Below are 12500 nucleotides of genomic sequence, written 5' to 3'. Positions count from 1 at the left end.
CCCCGCCGACGGTCCCCCGCCGTTTTTGGTCGACGCCACACTCCTGCCGCCCGACGGCGGACTCCCACCCGTATCGCTCTCCGACCCGCAACACACGCTCGCTTGACCGCGACCGCTTGACCGGAACACGCCGCCGCACAACGGACCGCCGCGGCCCCTATGCCTTCGCCGCAAAGCGCGAACGGAGCGAACGCTACAGCCCCGTACCGGTTCCTCGCTTCGCGCGGGCACGGCCCGACCGACCCGGTCCTCGGAGCCAATCCTTCTTCCGAAGGTACGGATCCATTTTGCCGACTTCCCTTACCTACATTGATGCCATCGACGAGAGGCTGTACACCTTGGAGACCTGCTGCGGATGGTGGGTACGGACCGACTCGAGAGCTGCGAAAACCGGACCCGGATTTTCCAGGGCCGCCGAAAGCGCACCGGACGCCGCCCGAGCCGCGGCGCTCTACAGGTACCTTTTCCGTATCTCCGGACGAGCCGATTCCACGGACATGGTCCTTTACGAAGAAGAGAGAACTCTTCCCGGGGCTCCCGGCGACGTCTCCGGGCTCGCTTGCGTCACCGCGGTTTCGCCCGGGAAGCGACGGGCGCCGCCGACATCGCTGCCGACAGCGTCGCCACCCCCGGGCCCTCTCCGAGTCCGGGTTCGGGAATATTAACCCGATTCCCTTTCGACGGGAGGCCGGCCGCTTTTTTTTTGTTTGGGCTTTTGATTCGATTCGATTCGATTCGCTTTCCTTTCACCTTTCATAACGGATCCGGCGCCTTTCGGGAAGACTTTCGCCCGCGTCTTAGGACCGACTGACCCGTGCTCGACCGCCGTTGGCACGGAACCCTTCTCCACTTCGGTCTTCGAAGGTTCTCGTTCGAATATTTGCTACTACCACCGAGATCTGCACCCGCGGTCGGCTCCACCCGGGCTCGCGCCCTAGGCTTCCGTGCTCGCCGCGGCGCCCTCCTACTCGTCGCGGCATCGTTTCGGCGCGAAAGTTCATCGCTCCTCGCCGCGACGGTCCGGCATCGGTCCGTCGCTCCAGCGCCATCCATTTTCGGGGCCGGTCGATTCGGCAGGTGAGTTGTTACACACTCCTTAGCGGATTCCGACTTCCGTGGCCACCGTCCTGCTGTCTATATCGACCGACACCCTTTCGGGGATCTCATGGGCGTCGCGTTAGGCACCTTAGCCGGACGTTTGGTTCATCCCACAGCGCCAGTTCTGCTTACCAAAAGTGGCCCACTTGGCACTCGCATTCGAGGTGACCAACCGCCCAGCGAAGCGTGCTGGCGGCGGCGGCCGGATGGGTCGGCTCCGTCGTTCGGGAGAGTCGGCCCGTTCCACCCGTTCCGAGTTCGAGAGTAGGTCGAGGCCGTGAACGGCCCCGGGGCCTCCAATCGTTCGCTTTACCGGATGGAATTGCGACGATCGAGCGCCAGCTATCCTGAGGGAAACTTCGGAGGGAACCAGCTACTAGACGGCTCGATTGGTCTTTCGCCCCTACACCCGGTTCCGACGATCGATTTGCACGTCAGAGGCGCTTCGGACTTCCACCAGAGTTTCCTCTGGCTTCATCCCGACCGGGCGTGGATCGCCATCTTTCGGGTCCCTGGTCGCTCGCTACGCCAGAGTCGGCCGAGTCGTACTCGGAAAAAGGGGAAACCGACCCGGGGGTGATGCGCCCGCGCGCAGCGCCTAAACTCGACGACAAAATAGGACTAGTTCAAGCCGCGGGATCTCACCGATGGGCGGAAGGAGGATATGGAAGCTGGCGCCCGGCAATTCCCCTTTTTGGATGATGCGCCGGTCCCCTCTCGGGGAGGAGGGAAAAACAACCGCACGTCAGCCACGAGCCTTCCCTCTCCTATCTCTCTCGGGAAGAGAGAAAAAAGGAAAAGTTGCGGGCACCGCAGCAGCGACGGCGGAAGGCCGAAAACGCCGCGCCGGCGGGATCGGGCACGGCTCGGAGGCGGGTGAGGCGAGGAGAAGACGACGGCACGAGACCGACGACACCCCCCGACGACCCCCGGACGACTTTGCCACGACACCTCTCCCGATCGACGCCCTCCTACACGCTCTCTCGCTTTCGCTTCGCCTTCGGGGTTAGTCAGAGGTGGCCCCTACGACTCGCGAACGGCCAGGACTCCTCGGTCCGTGTTTCAAGACGGGTCGGGTGGGTTGCCGATGCACGTCGCTGACCCGGGGTGGCGGGCGGCTCGAGTAAAAAAGCGTCGCCGAGCGACCTCTCCGGAAACGGAAACGGGCGCGGGCGGGGTTGCCCCCGACAAGAACCCGAAACGTCGGCGAGGTGCGTGACGGCGAGGCCGCGCCAGTCCTATCCCGCCTCTCATCGCGCACGCGCCCGAGACGGTGGGGCGCCTAAGGAGCGACACACAGAGTGCGTCGCCCGCACGCGACTTCCGGCGGGATCAAAACGGACCGGCTCGCCACGTGTAACGGATCGTGTCAGATTTCCTCCGTTCCCGGCAGAAAGGGGCAGTTACGTTCGCGGGCCCGACGGCCGGTGGCCCCCGACTTCACAAGGTGGGAAGACGGGGGTTTTCAGGGTGATGAAACGCCTGCCGCCTACGGAAAAAAACCCGCGTGTTCGACCTGCACGCCGGGAACGGGTCGCGACGACGGACCGGAGGGGAAGTGCGTCCGGTGCCGGCCGCGCGGAGGTCGCGCCGAAGCGCCCGCGCCATGATTACGCCGAGCGATGATGAAGGGGACGGGTGCAGCGGAGTCGCGCGCGGAGGGAGCAGGAGGAAAGAAGAAGCGGCGGCGACGGATGCGGCGGGTTAGGGCCCGGCGGCAGCAGCGATCGAGAGGACGAGTCCCCTCCGTCGCAGCCAACCGACGCAGCCACCTACCGACGCCGCGGTCGTCACCACGTTTCCCTTCCCGCTATCCACGCGGCCCGTCTCCTTCGTCGGCGACGCGGGCACAAAAGCTGGAACCGCGGGGAACGAGTCCCCCGCGGACACGACGAACGACGACCTGTGCCGCGACGGCCTCTCTTTCAAGAACACACATCGAGTTTGGGCTCGAGCCTAGGCAGCACCGGACTGAGTCCCCCCGCGATCGCGGTGAGCGGTCCCACCCGTTTACCCCTGGGCGGTTTCACGTTCTCTTGAACTCTCTCTCCAAAGTTCTTTTCAACTTTCCCTCACGGTACTTGTCGACTATCGGACTCGTCCCGGTATTTAGCCTTGGATGGAGCTTACCACCCGATTTGGGCTGCGTTCCCAAGCAACCCGACTCTCGGATCGAAGGCCGTCGCTCGCCGTCCGCACCGAATGGGCCTGGCACCCGCCGCGGGCGGCCCCGATCGAGGGAACTCCGAACTATGCGAGACGAAAACGAACGGCTGCCTTCGACCCATGCGCCACACGTCCCGAAGCCTTTAACTTGCGACGGGATTCGGCGTTGGGCTTCTCCCGGTTCACTCGCCGTTACTAAGGGAATCCCGGTTGGTTTCTTTTCCTCCGCTTAGCGATATGCTTAAGTTCAGCGGGTCGTCTCGTCCGAGCCGAGGGCGGCGGTTTTTAGTAGAGTGTGGTGTTTGGAGGAGAGGAATCTCGATCGGTACCCTCCGTGTGACGACGGCTGGCCGATATAGCGCCCGTCCGACCGAAAATGAAGAAGCCAACAATTAAAAAAAAGCGTGGGTCCTCCCCATCCGACTTTGCGTTGCCTACGACGCGGCCACCTTTTTACGGTGCGACGGCCGTGCTCGTCGCGCTGCTCGAGGCGTCGCTGAGAGACACCTTCATGAGGCAGAGAGCGAGACGAGCAGGCGGCGCTTACGTCGGCAGTCGGTTAGGTCGGTACTTTTTTTTTGGTCTCCCTTCGGCTGCTTTCGGACAGACTCCTCCTGCTCCTCCTCCACAGTGTTTCTTCACGCGGTCGAAAAGGGAAAAGACTCCGCGGTCTGCCAGCGGGAGACGAAGGAGGAGGCCGGAGAGGGTTTTAAAAAAAAAAAAGACATTGAAAGGAGTCAATTCTTTTTTTATTTTTCTTCCCCCTCGTCACTCGCTCCTGCGACGTCCCGGTTACCACCGTGCCGAGGACCGGGCGGGCACGGGGACGGCAAGATGTCGTTTCGTTAACGGAGAAAGACATGTAACGTTCCGCCTCTCGACCGGACGTGGCCCCGAGACAAGGGATCTCGGGGCCGCAATGTGCGTTCGAGGTGTCGATGTTCACTGAGTCCTGCAATTCGCATCAGTTATCGCGGCTGGCCGCGCTCTTCATCGACGGACGAGCCGAGTGATCCCCCGTCCAGGGTTCAGCACTTGGTTTTTTTATATTAGTTTTTGTTTATATAGATTTAGTAGTGTGCGAGGAGGTCTGTGCGAGGAGGCGTGACGGCATTGCAATGTCGCGAGTAGTTTGTTTTTTTAGCTAGCGGCGGTGGCACAGCGGCTGCAAAAAAACAAAAAAAACGATAAAGCGGCGACAAGGCAAAGAAGAAGCGGCCATCACTTGCGGTGGGCGAAAAAACAAACAGGTGGTAAGACGCGGAAGCAAGCAAGAAGAGCTGGGGCTTTAAAAACCTCCGCGTCACCACAAATCTATCTCTCGCTCCGCCTTTTATAGGTTTGTTTGCGCGCATTCGAGGCGTTGACGCCGACAGACAGAGGAGGTAGGCCGGAAAACAACAAACCAGTCTCGAACGGGAAAACGGTAATGATCCTTCCGCAGGTTCACCTACGGAAACCTTGTTACGACTTTTACTTCCTCTAAACGATCGGGTTCGGTCGTCTTCTCCAGGCATCGAACGCCGAGGCGTAGATGCACGAGTGTCGTGACGGACACGTCGCGCACTGCCCGGCGGCGTCGTCGGCCAGATCCGAGGACCTCACCGGACCGTTCGATCGGTAGTAGCGACGGGCGGTGTGTACAAAGGGCAGGGACGTGATCGACGCGGGCTGTTGACCCGCGCCTACCGGGAATTCCTCGTTCACGGGGTTGGTTACAGGCCCCGATCCCTATCACGGGAGGTGGTTCAGAGGTTTCCCAACCCTCTCGGGCCGGGGCGAAGTCCCCGCTGATACCTCCAGTGTAGCGCGCGTGCGGCCCCGGACATCTAAGGGCATCACAGACCTGTTATCGCTCCGCCTCGTGTGGCTTTCTGCCACCCGTCCCTCTAAGAAGTGCGTGAGAAAACCGACCCGGACCCGAGCGCCACGGAGGACGCCGAGCCCGCCGTAAAAATCACTGACATCGGCGCACTAGTTAGCAGGCCGGAGTCTCGTTCGTTATCGGAATCAACCAGACGGATCGCTCCACCAACTAAGAACGGCCATGCACCACCACCCACCGAATCGAGAAAGAGCTATCGATCTGTCAATCCTACCGGTGTCCGGACCGGGTGAGTTTTCCCGTGTTGAGTCAAATTAAGCCGCAGGCTCCACTCCTGGTGGTGCCCTTCCGTCAATTCCTTTAAGTTTCAGCTTTGCAACCATACTCCCCCCGGAACCGAACTCTGGTTTCCCGCAGGCTACCCGCCGGGTCATGGAAGCGAACGCCGGCGGATCGCCGGTCGGCATCGTTTACGGTCGGAACTACGACGGTATCTGATCGTCTTCGAACCTCCGACTTTCGCTCTTGATCGAGGAAAACGTGCTTGCCACACGCCATCGCTGCAGTTCGTCTTGCGACGATCCAAGAATTTCACCTCTAACGTCGCAATACGAGTGGCCCCGACCGCTCCCTTCGATCATTGCCTCGCCGTAGACGGAGACCGACAGACGTAGACGAGGCCCTCTTCCATCATTCCATGCTTATCGTATGCAAGCTTGAACAGCCCGCTCTGAGCACTCTAATTTTTTCAAAGTGAACGTACCGGCCGCCGCGGACACTCGGTTAAGAGCACCCTTGGAGGAGAAACCGCCGACCGCAACACGCGCGCAGACAAGACACGAAGCAGGGACTCGGAGCGGACCGGGGGGTTCAAAAAAAAAGAGGAACGCGCGGAAAGGGAGAGGGAGAGAAGCGCGGGGGTCAGAGTGCGGGGATGCGAATGAACGCACCCAAACACACACACGTAGCACCCCCCCGTTAGACTACTCCCGGAACCGAACCGACGACCACTTGTTTTTTTTTTCCCGGATCCCGATCACGACCTCCTCGTCCACCTCGCCGGCAGGACCGCGTGGCGGGTATGCTAGCGGTTGACACCGGCGGAAAGGGCCGGGAATGCGAACGGACGACCAAAGTCAACGACGGACGATGGCGCCGCCGCCCCGGGGCCGCTTGCGCGACCACGAACCCGAGTTCGGACTACGAGCTTTTTAACCGCAACAACTTTAATATACGCTACCGGAGCTGGAATTACCGCGGCTGCTGGCACCAGACTTGCCCTCCGGTTGGTCCTCGTTAACGGATTTGAAGTGTACTCATTCCGATCGCGGGGCCTCGACAGAGTCCCGCGTCGTTATTTTTCGTCACTACCTCCCCGTGCCGGGAGTGGGTAATTTGCGCGCCTGCTGCCTTCCTTGGATGTGGTAGCCGTTTCGCATGCTCCCTCTCCGGAATCGAACCCCGATTCCCCGTTACCCGTAGTAACCACGGTAGGCACTTAACCGACCGTCGACAGTTGATAGGGCGGACCCTCGAGAGACCCGTCGCCGGGCGTGAAAGCTCGTGCGATCGACCAGTGAGTTATCCAGAGTCACCAAAGCGGAGCGCGCCGCCCTATGAGCCCCGCCACCGAACGGACCCGCGAGCGGGAACGCCGACGACGGGAGGACGGAATGACGCGCATCGGTCTCAGTCTAATATGTAGCGCCGCGACCCGGAACGGCCGACGCGGGTGCCAGCGCGCGAGGCGTGGCGACGACGGCGCGCCGACCGATCGCGGCCTGTGTCACATGTATTAGCTCTAGAATTGCCACAGTTATCCATCGCCTCCGAGGAGGAATACGGTCCCGAGGATTAGGTCCGGTTCCTGAGCCATTCGCGGTTTCGCCCGTTCTAATGCGTGGCGTGAACTTACACTTGCATGGCTTAAGCTTTGAGACAAGCATATGACTACTGGCAGGATCAACCAGGTATCGTTGGAATTTGGGACTTTGTTTCGACAGAACGACAGACCGACCGACCGACCGACCGACATAAGACAGACAACTACAACGACGGGCACGTGTTTATTTATTTTTTCGAGGGGGTTCGCCGTCAGAAGAAGCGCGCTGCCCGCGCTGATGGCCTCTTTTTTGTTTCTCCCCTGACTTGGACCGAGACCGAGACTCAAAGAACGAAAGCGACCAACGTCGACAACAACAACGACAACGGCACCCTTGACAGCGATACATACGACAAACGACAAGCAGCACGACGGCAGTGCACACGGACATCGAGGGTCAAGGTGCAGACTGAACTCGCCGAGGTCGTCGTCATCGTGGTCGCCATCGATTCCGTCTCGTCGTCGTCGTCGTCAACGTCCACGTCACAGCCGGCCGAGAAGAGAGAACAGACGACAGCGTCGACAACAACAACATCGACAACGGCACCCTTGACAGCGATACATACGACAAACGACAAACAGCACGACGGCAGTGCACACGGACATCGGAGGTCAAGGTGCAGACTGGAATCGTCGAGGTCGTCGTCATCGTGGTCGCCATCGATGCCGTCTCGTCGTCGTCGTCGTCGTCTTCGTCGTCGTCGTCGTCATCAACGTACCAACCGACCGAGACGAGAGAGCAAGCAACAACGTCGACAACAACAACGACAACGGCACCCTTGACAGCGATACATACGACAAACGACAAACAGCACGACGGCAGTGCACACGGACATCGGAGGTCAAGGTGCAGACTGAACTCGTCGAGGTCGTCGTCATCGTGGTCGCCATCGATGCCGTCTCGTCGTCGTCGTCGTCTCCGTCGTCGTCGTCGTCGTCGCCAACGTCAACGTCAACATCACAGCCGTCATCGGGGAGGAGCTGGACCAGGGCAGCGGCGGCGTAAATTTTCCCGTCACCTTCGTCGTCGCCTTCGTCGACCGACCGACCGACCGGCGTCGTGTTCGTGCTCGGAAAACGAGGAAGACAACGTGCACATGCGCGTTCTCGCAAGCGGCTCCTCGGTCCGATTTTTTTGGGCGGCTTTTTCGAGCTTTTTTTTTTTTTTCTCACCCTTTCGTCCGTGCGACGGCGAACGTTAGGGGAAAAAAAAAAAAAAAAAAAAAACGACAACAACGCGGCGGACCGGGCGAACAACATCGTCGACACACACGACATTGACGACCGGTCCCCCTTTTCACAATCGCATCGAGATAAAAACGAACGAGTCCGATTCGAGCACCGAGTCGCGAGCGGGAGGACTGTCGGTGCAAGTATCGATCACTGACGTGAGCGCTTCGCCGGACAGAGGATGGCTCATCCGGCAGCCGTGCAAATCGACGGTATGGGAAGAACGAACAAGAAGAGCAACGACTTGATCGGCGGCTTGGGAACTGCGGACGGTGAAAACGGGTTAATCGACTGCGACCACGACTGCTCGATCGATCTTCTTTGGCGCTAACAAAGGTGGAGGTGGCGCAAGAAGGGACTAGCGCTATCACCGTCCACGTATCAGAAGATGCGGCGGCAGACGTCGACGCTTATGCGTTGTCGGACGAGAAGTCGCTGCAGCACGTGTACCGCGAGCGGGACGTCCAAGGTTTTGCCAGACGGAAAGAAATCGGGTGTCAGCGAACGTTCACACGGCTGTGAGATCGGACGCTGACAGGAGTAGGAGGCGGCAGGCAGGCGGCGGTTACGGCGGCGGCGCCTGCTGCTGCTCATCCTCCTGTTTGCTGCGGCGACTTCCAGGACGGGAGAGCATCGAACAACGTACGTATGGTTACAAGGGGATCAGGATCTACATAGTGCATCCCCCGCGGCTATTTTTGTTTGTTTGTTCGCTCGTTCGTTAATTCGTTCGTTCGTTCGTTCGTTCGTTACAATGTACGTTTTTCCGTTCGACGGCGGCAGAGAGCGGCGGCGTTTCTCCCTAATCCGAGGATTTATCGGTCGCACAGCGATGGGTCGTTCGGCCGATCATCGAAAGATTCGCAGGTAGTGGTTGAATGGCAGAACGGCAGCAACAACAGCGGCGGCTGAGAGCGGCGAACGCTGAGGCGGAAGCAGAAGCTGCAGCAAACGTATCGGCTAAACATGGTGGACATAGATATGGCTGACGACGCGGGTACCACGACGACTATGGAACCAGGAAAAGGAGCCGTTAGTTGTTCCAACATATCGTTCGACACGTCGAGCAGCCCTAGGTCCACGAGAAGCACACACACGTACCACGTATTATAACCTAACGACGATGAGCGGGCGCACGGTTGGCAGGAACGAGGCGGCGGATCAAAACAAGTTGGAGCGCGGCGACAGCGATAACGGTGACAGCCCTAGGCGGCGGAGATGCCACTTTCTGACGCCTTTGCGACAAGCCCGTAGAGACGTTCCGGACCACCACGAGGCAAAGAGTCGCTGGCTCCGACGAACCGACACACCAAAGTGTGCTTCCTACCGAACATGTTTTATAAAACTTTCAAAACTGGAAAACCCCAGAAATGGTGTTGGTATTCGTCCAGACCCACCTCCGACACCTGAAAATGGTGGTCAAAAAAACGTCGATTATACGAGCGACATTTCTGGTCGGCGATTTTCCAGTTTTACGCCTACTGCCACATGGGGATGTCGGTAGGCGTCGCAAAGTGCCTTCTCGACGCCTAGGCACACCAGGACTTTGTCATTTTTTTCCCCCTCGACATTCCTGGTCCGGTCTATTCCGATTTTACACCTACCGCCATGTGGGGGTGGCAGTAGGCGTCGAAAAGTGCCTTCTCGACCGCTAGCGACACCATACTTTATCGAGCTCTGGAGGCGCACACCGACCCGGGGGCCGCGGAGTCGACCCCGGGGGCCTCCTGGCGTCGCCGCCGCTCACTTGGACGCCTTCCGCAACCTGTGGTCCCGCTCGGGGCCGCCGGGAGCCTCGCCGACCTGACCGGTGTCGGTAGGCGTCTGGAAGCGCCCGGCCGACCTGGACGAGGTCCCCCTGGCCCCCGGGGGACACCCCTTAGTTGGATGGGGGTGCTGTCCCGGGCACACATGCAACCCGCGGCCGCCTACCGACAGCCCCCTTCGCTCGATCGCTACTCCTTTCCAACATATGTCGGAGAAGCCGGGCGGTTGTGAAACCCCAGAAATGGTGTTGGTATTCGTCCAGACCCACCTCCGACACCTGAAAATGGTGGTCAAAAAAAACGTCGATTATACGAAGCGACATTTCTGGTCGGCGATTTTCCAGTTTTGCGCCTACCGCCATGTGGGGGTGGCAGTAGGCGTCGAAAAGTGCCTTCTCGACCGCTAGCGACACCACTACTTTATCGAGCTCTGGAGGCCCGCACACCGACCCGGGGGCCGCGGAGTCGACCCCGGGGGCCTCCTGGCGTCGCCGCCGCTCACTTGGACGCCTTCCGCAACCTGTGGTCCCGCTCGGGGCCGCCGGGAGCCTCGCCGACCTGACCGGTGTCGGTAGGCGTCTGGAAGCGCCCGGCCGACCTGGACGAGGTCCCCCTGGCCCCCGGGGGACACCCCTTAGTTGGATGGGGGTGCTGTCCCGGGCACACATGCAACCCGCGGCCGCCTACCGACAGCCCCCTTCGCTCGATCGCTACTCCTTTCCAACATATGTCGGAGAAGCCGGGCGGTTGTGAAACCCCAGAAATGGTGTTGGTATTCGTCCAGACCCACCTCCGACACCTGAAAATGGTGGTCAAAAAAAACGTCGATTATACGAAGCGACATTTCTGGTCGGCGATTTTCCAGTTTTGCGCCTACCGCCATGTGGGGGTGGCAGTAGGCGTCGAAAAGTGCCTTCTCGACCGCTAGCGACACCACTACTTTATCGAGCTCTGGAGGCCCGCACACCGACCCGGGGCCGCGGAGTCGACCCCGGGGGCCTCCTGGCGTCGCCGCCGCTCACTTGGACGCCTTCCGCAACCTGTGGTCCCGCTCGGGGCCGCCGGGAGCCTCGCCGACCTGACCGGTGTCGGTAGGCGTCTGGAAGCGCCCGGCCGACCTGGACGAGGTCCCCCTGGCCCCCGGGGGACACCCCTTAGTTGGATGGGGGTGCTGTCCCGGGCACACATGCAACCCGCGGCCGCCTACCGACAGCCCCCTTCGCTCGATCGCTACTCCTTTCCAACATATGTCGGAGAAGCCGGGCGGTTGTGAAACCCCAGAAATGGTGTTGGTATTCGTCCAGACCCACCTCCGACACCTGAAAATGGTGGTCAAAAAAAAACGTCGATTATACGAAGCGACATTTCTGGTCGGCGATTTTCCAGTTTTGCGCCTACCGCCATGTGGGGGTGGCAGTAGGCGTCGAAAAGTGCCTTCTCGACCGCTAGCGACACCACTACTTTATCGAGCTCTGGAGGCCCGCACACCGACCCGGGGGCCGCGGAGTCGACCCCGGGGGCCTCCTGGCGTCGCCGCCGCTCACTTGGACGCCTTCCGCAACCTGTGGTCCCGCTCGGGGCCGCCGGGAGCCTCGCCGACCTGACCGGTGTCGGTAGGCGTCTGGAAGCGCCCGGCCGACCTGGACGAGGTCCCCCTGGCCCCCGGGGACACCCCTTAGTTGGATGGGGGTGCTGTCCCGGGCACACATGCAACCCGCGGCCGCCTACCGACAGCCCCCTTCGCTCGATCGCTACTCCTTTCCAACATATGTCGGAGAAGCCGGGCGGTTGTGAAACCCCAGAAATGGTGTTGGTATTCGTCCAGACCCACCTCCGACACCTGAAAATGGTGGTCAAAAAAAACGTCGATTATACGAAGCGACATTTCTGGTCGGCGATTTTCCAGTTTTGCGCCTACCGCCATGTGGGGGTGGCAGTAGGCGTCGAAAAGTGCCTTCTCGACCGCTAGCGACACCACTACTTTATCGAGCTCTGGAGGCCCGCACACCGACCCGGGGGCCGCGGAGTCGACCCCGGGGGCCTCCTGGCGTCGCCGCCGCTCACTTGGACGCCTTCCGCAACCTGTGGTCCCGCTCGGGGCCGCCGGGAGCCTCGCCGACCTGACCGGTGTCGGTAGGCGTCTGGAAGCGCCCGGCCGACCTGGACGAGGTCCCCCTGGCCCCCGGGGGACACCCCTTAGTTGGATGGGGGTGCTGTCCCGGGCACACATGCAACCCGCGGCCGCCTACCGACAGCCCCCTTCGCTCGATCGCTACTCCTTTCCAACATATGTCGGAGAAGCCGGGCGGTTGTGAAACCCCAGAAATGGTGTTGGTATTCGTCCAGACCCACCTCCGACACCTGAAAATGGTGGTCAAAAAAAACGTCGATTATACGAAGCGACATTTCTGGTCGGCGATTTTCCAGTTTTGCGCCTACCGCCATGTGGGGGTGGCAGTAGGCGTCGAAAAGTGCCTTCTCGACCGCTAGCGACACCACTACTTTATCGAGCTCTGGAGGCCCGCACACCGAC

The 12500-nt window shown here is 60.6% G+C and overlaps 2 non-coding genes and 1 pseudogene across 2 annotated transcripts in view; all 3 read right to left on the bottom strand.

The window, feature by feature from the left end:
• LOC145272017 (large subunit ribosomal RNA) overlaps nucleotides 1-3542 on the bottom strand; it is a 5725-nt gene extending 2183 nt beyond the window's left edge. Inside the window, exon 1 of the ribosomal RNA XR_013866137.1 lies at nucleotides 1-3542. This exon is cut by the window's left edge and continues 2183 nt beyond it. This is a non-coding gene — a ribosomal RNA (large subunit ribosomal RNA).
• Nucleotides 3543-4135: 593 nt separating this feature from the next.
• On the bottom strand, nucleotides 4136-4293 carry LOC145271480 (5.8S ribosomal RNA). Its single transcript, XR_013865894.1, has one exon. It is a non-coding gene; the product is annotated as a 5.8S ribosomal RNA (ribosomal RNA).
• A 398-nt stretch (nucleotides 4294-4691) lies between these two features.
• Nucleotides 4692-7062, bottom strand: LOC145272006 (small subunit ribosomal RNA; annotated as a pseudogene).
• Nucleotides 7063-12500: the final 5438 nt, after the last annotated feature.

This window comes from Euprymna scolopes, chromosome 46 (genome assembly GCF_053919585.1).
Source record: "Euprymna scolopes isolate OS-2025 chromosome 46, ASM5391958v1, whole genome shotgun sequence".
Lineage (NCBI taxonomy): Eukaryota > Metazoa > Mollusca > Cephalopoda > Sepiida > Sepiolidae > Euprymna > Euprymna scolopes.
This window is presented reverse-complemented; position numbering and strand designations above follow the sequence as displayed.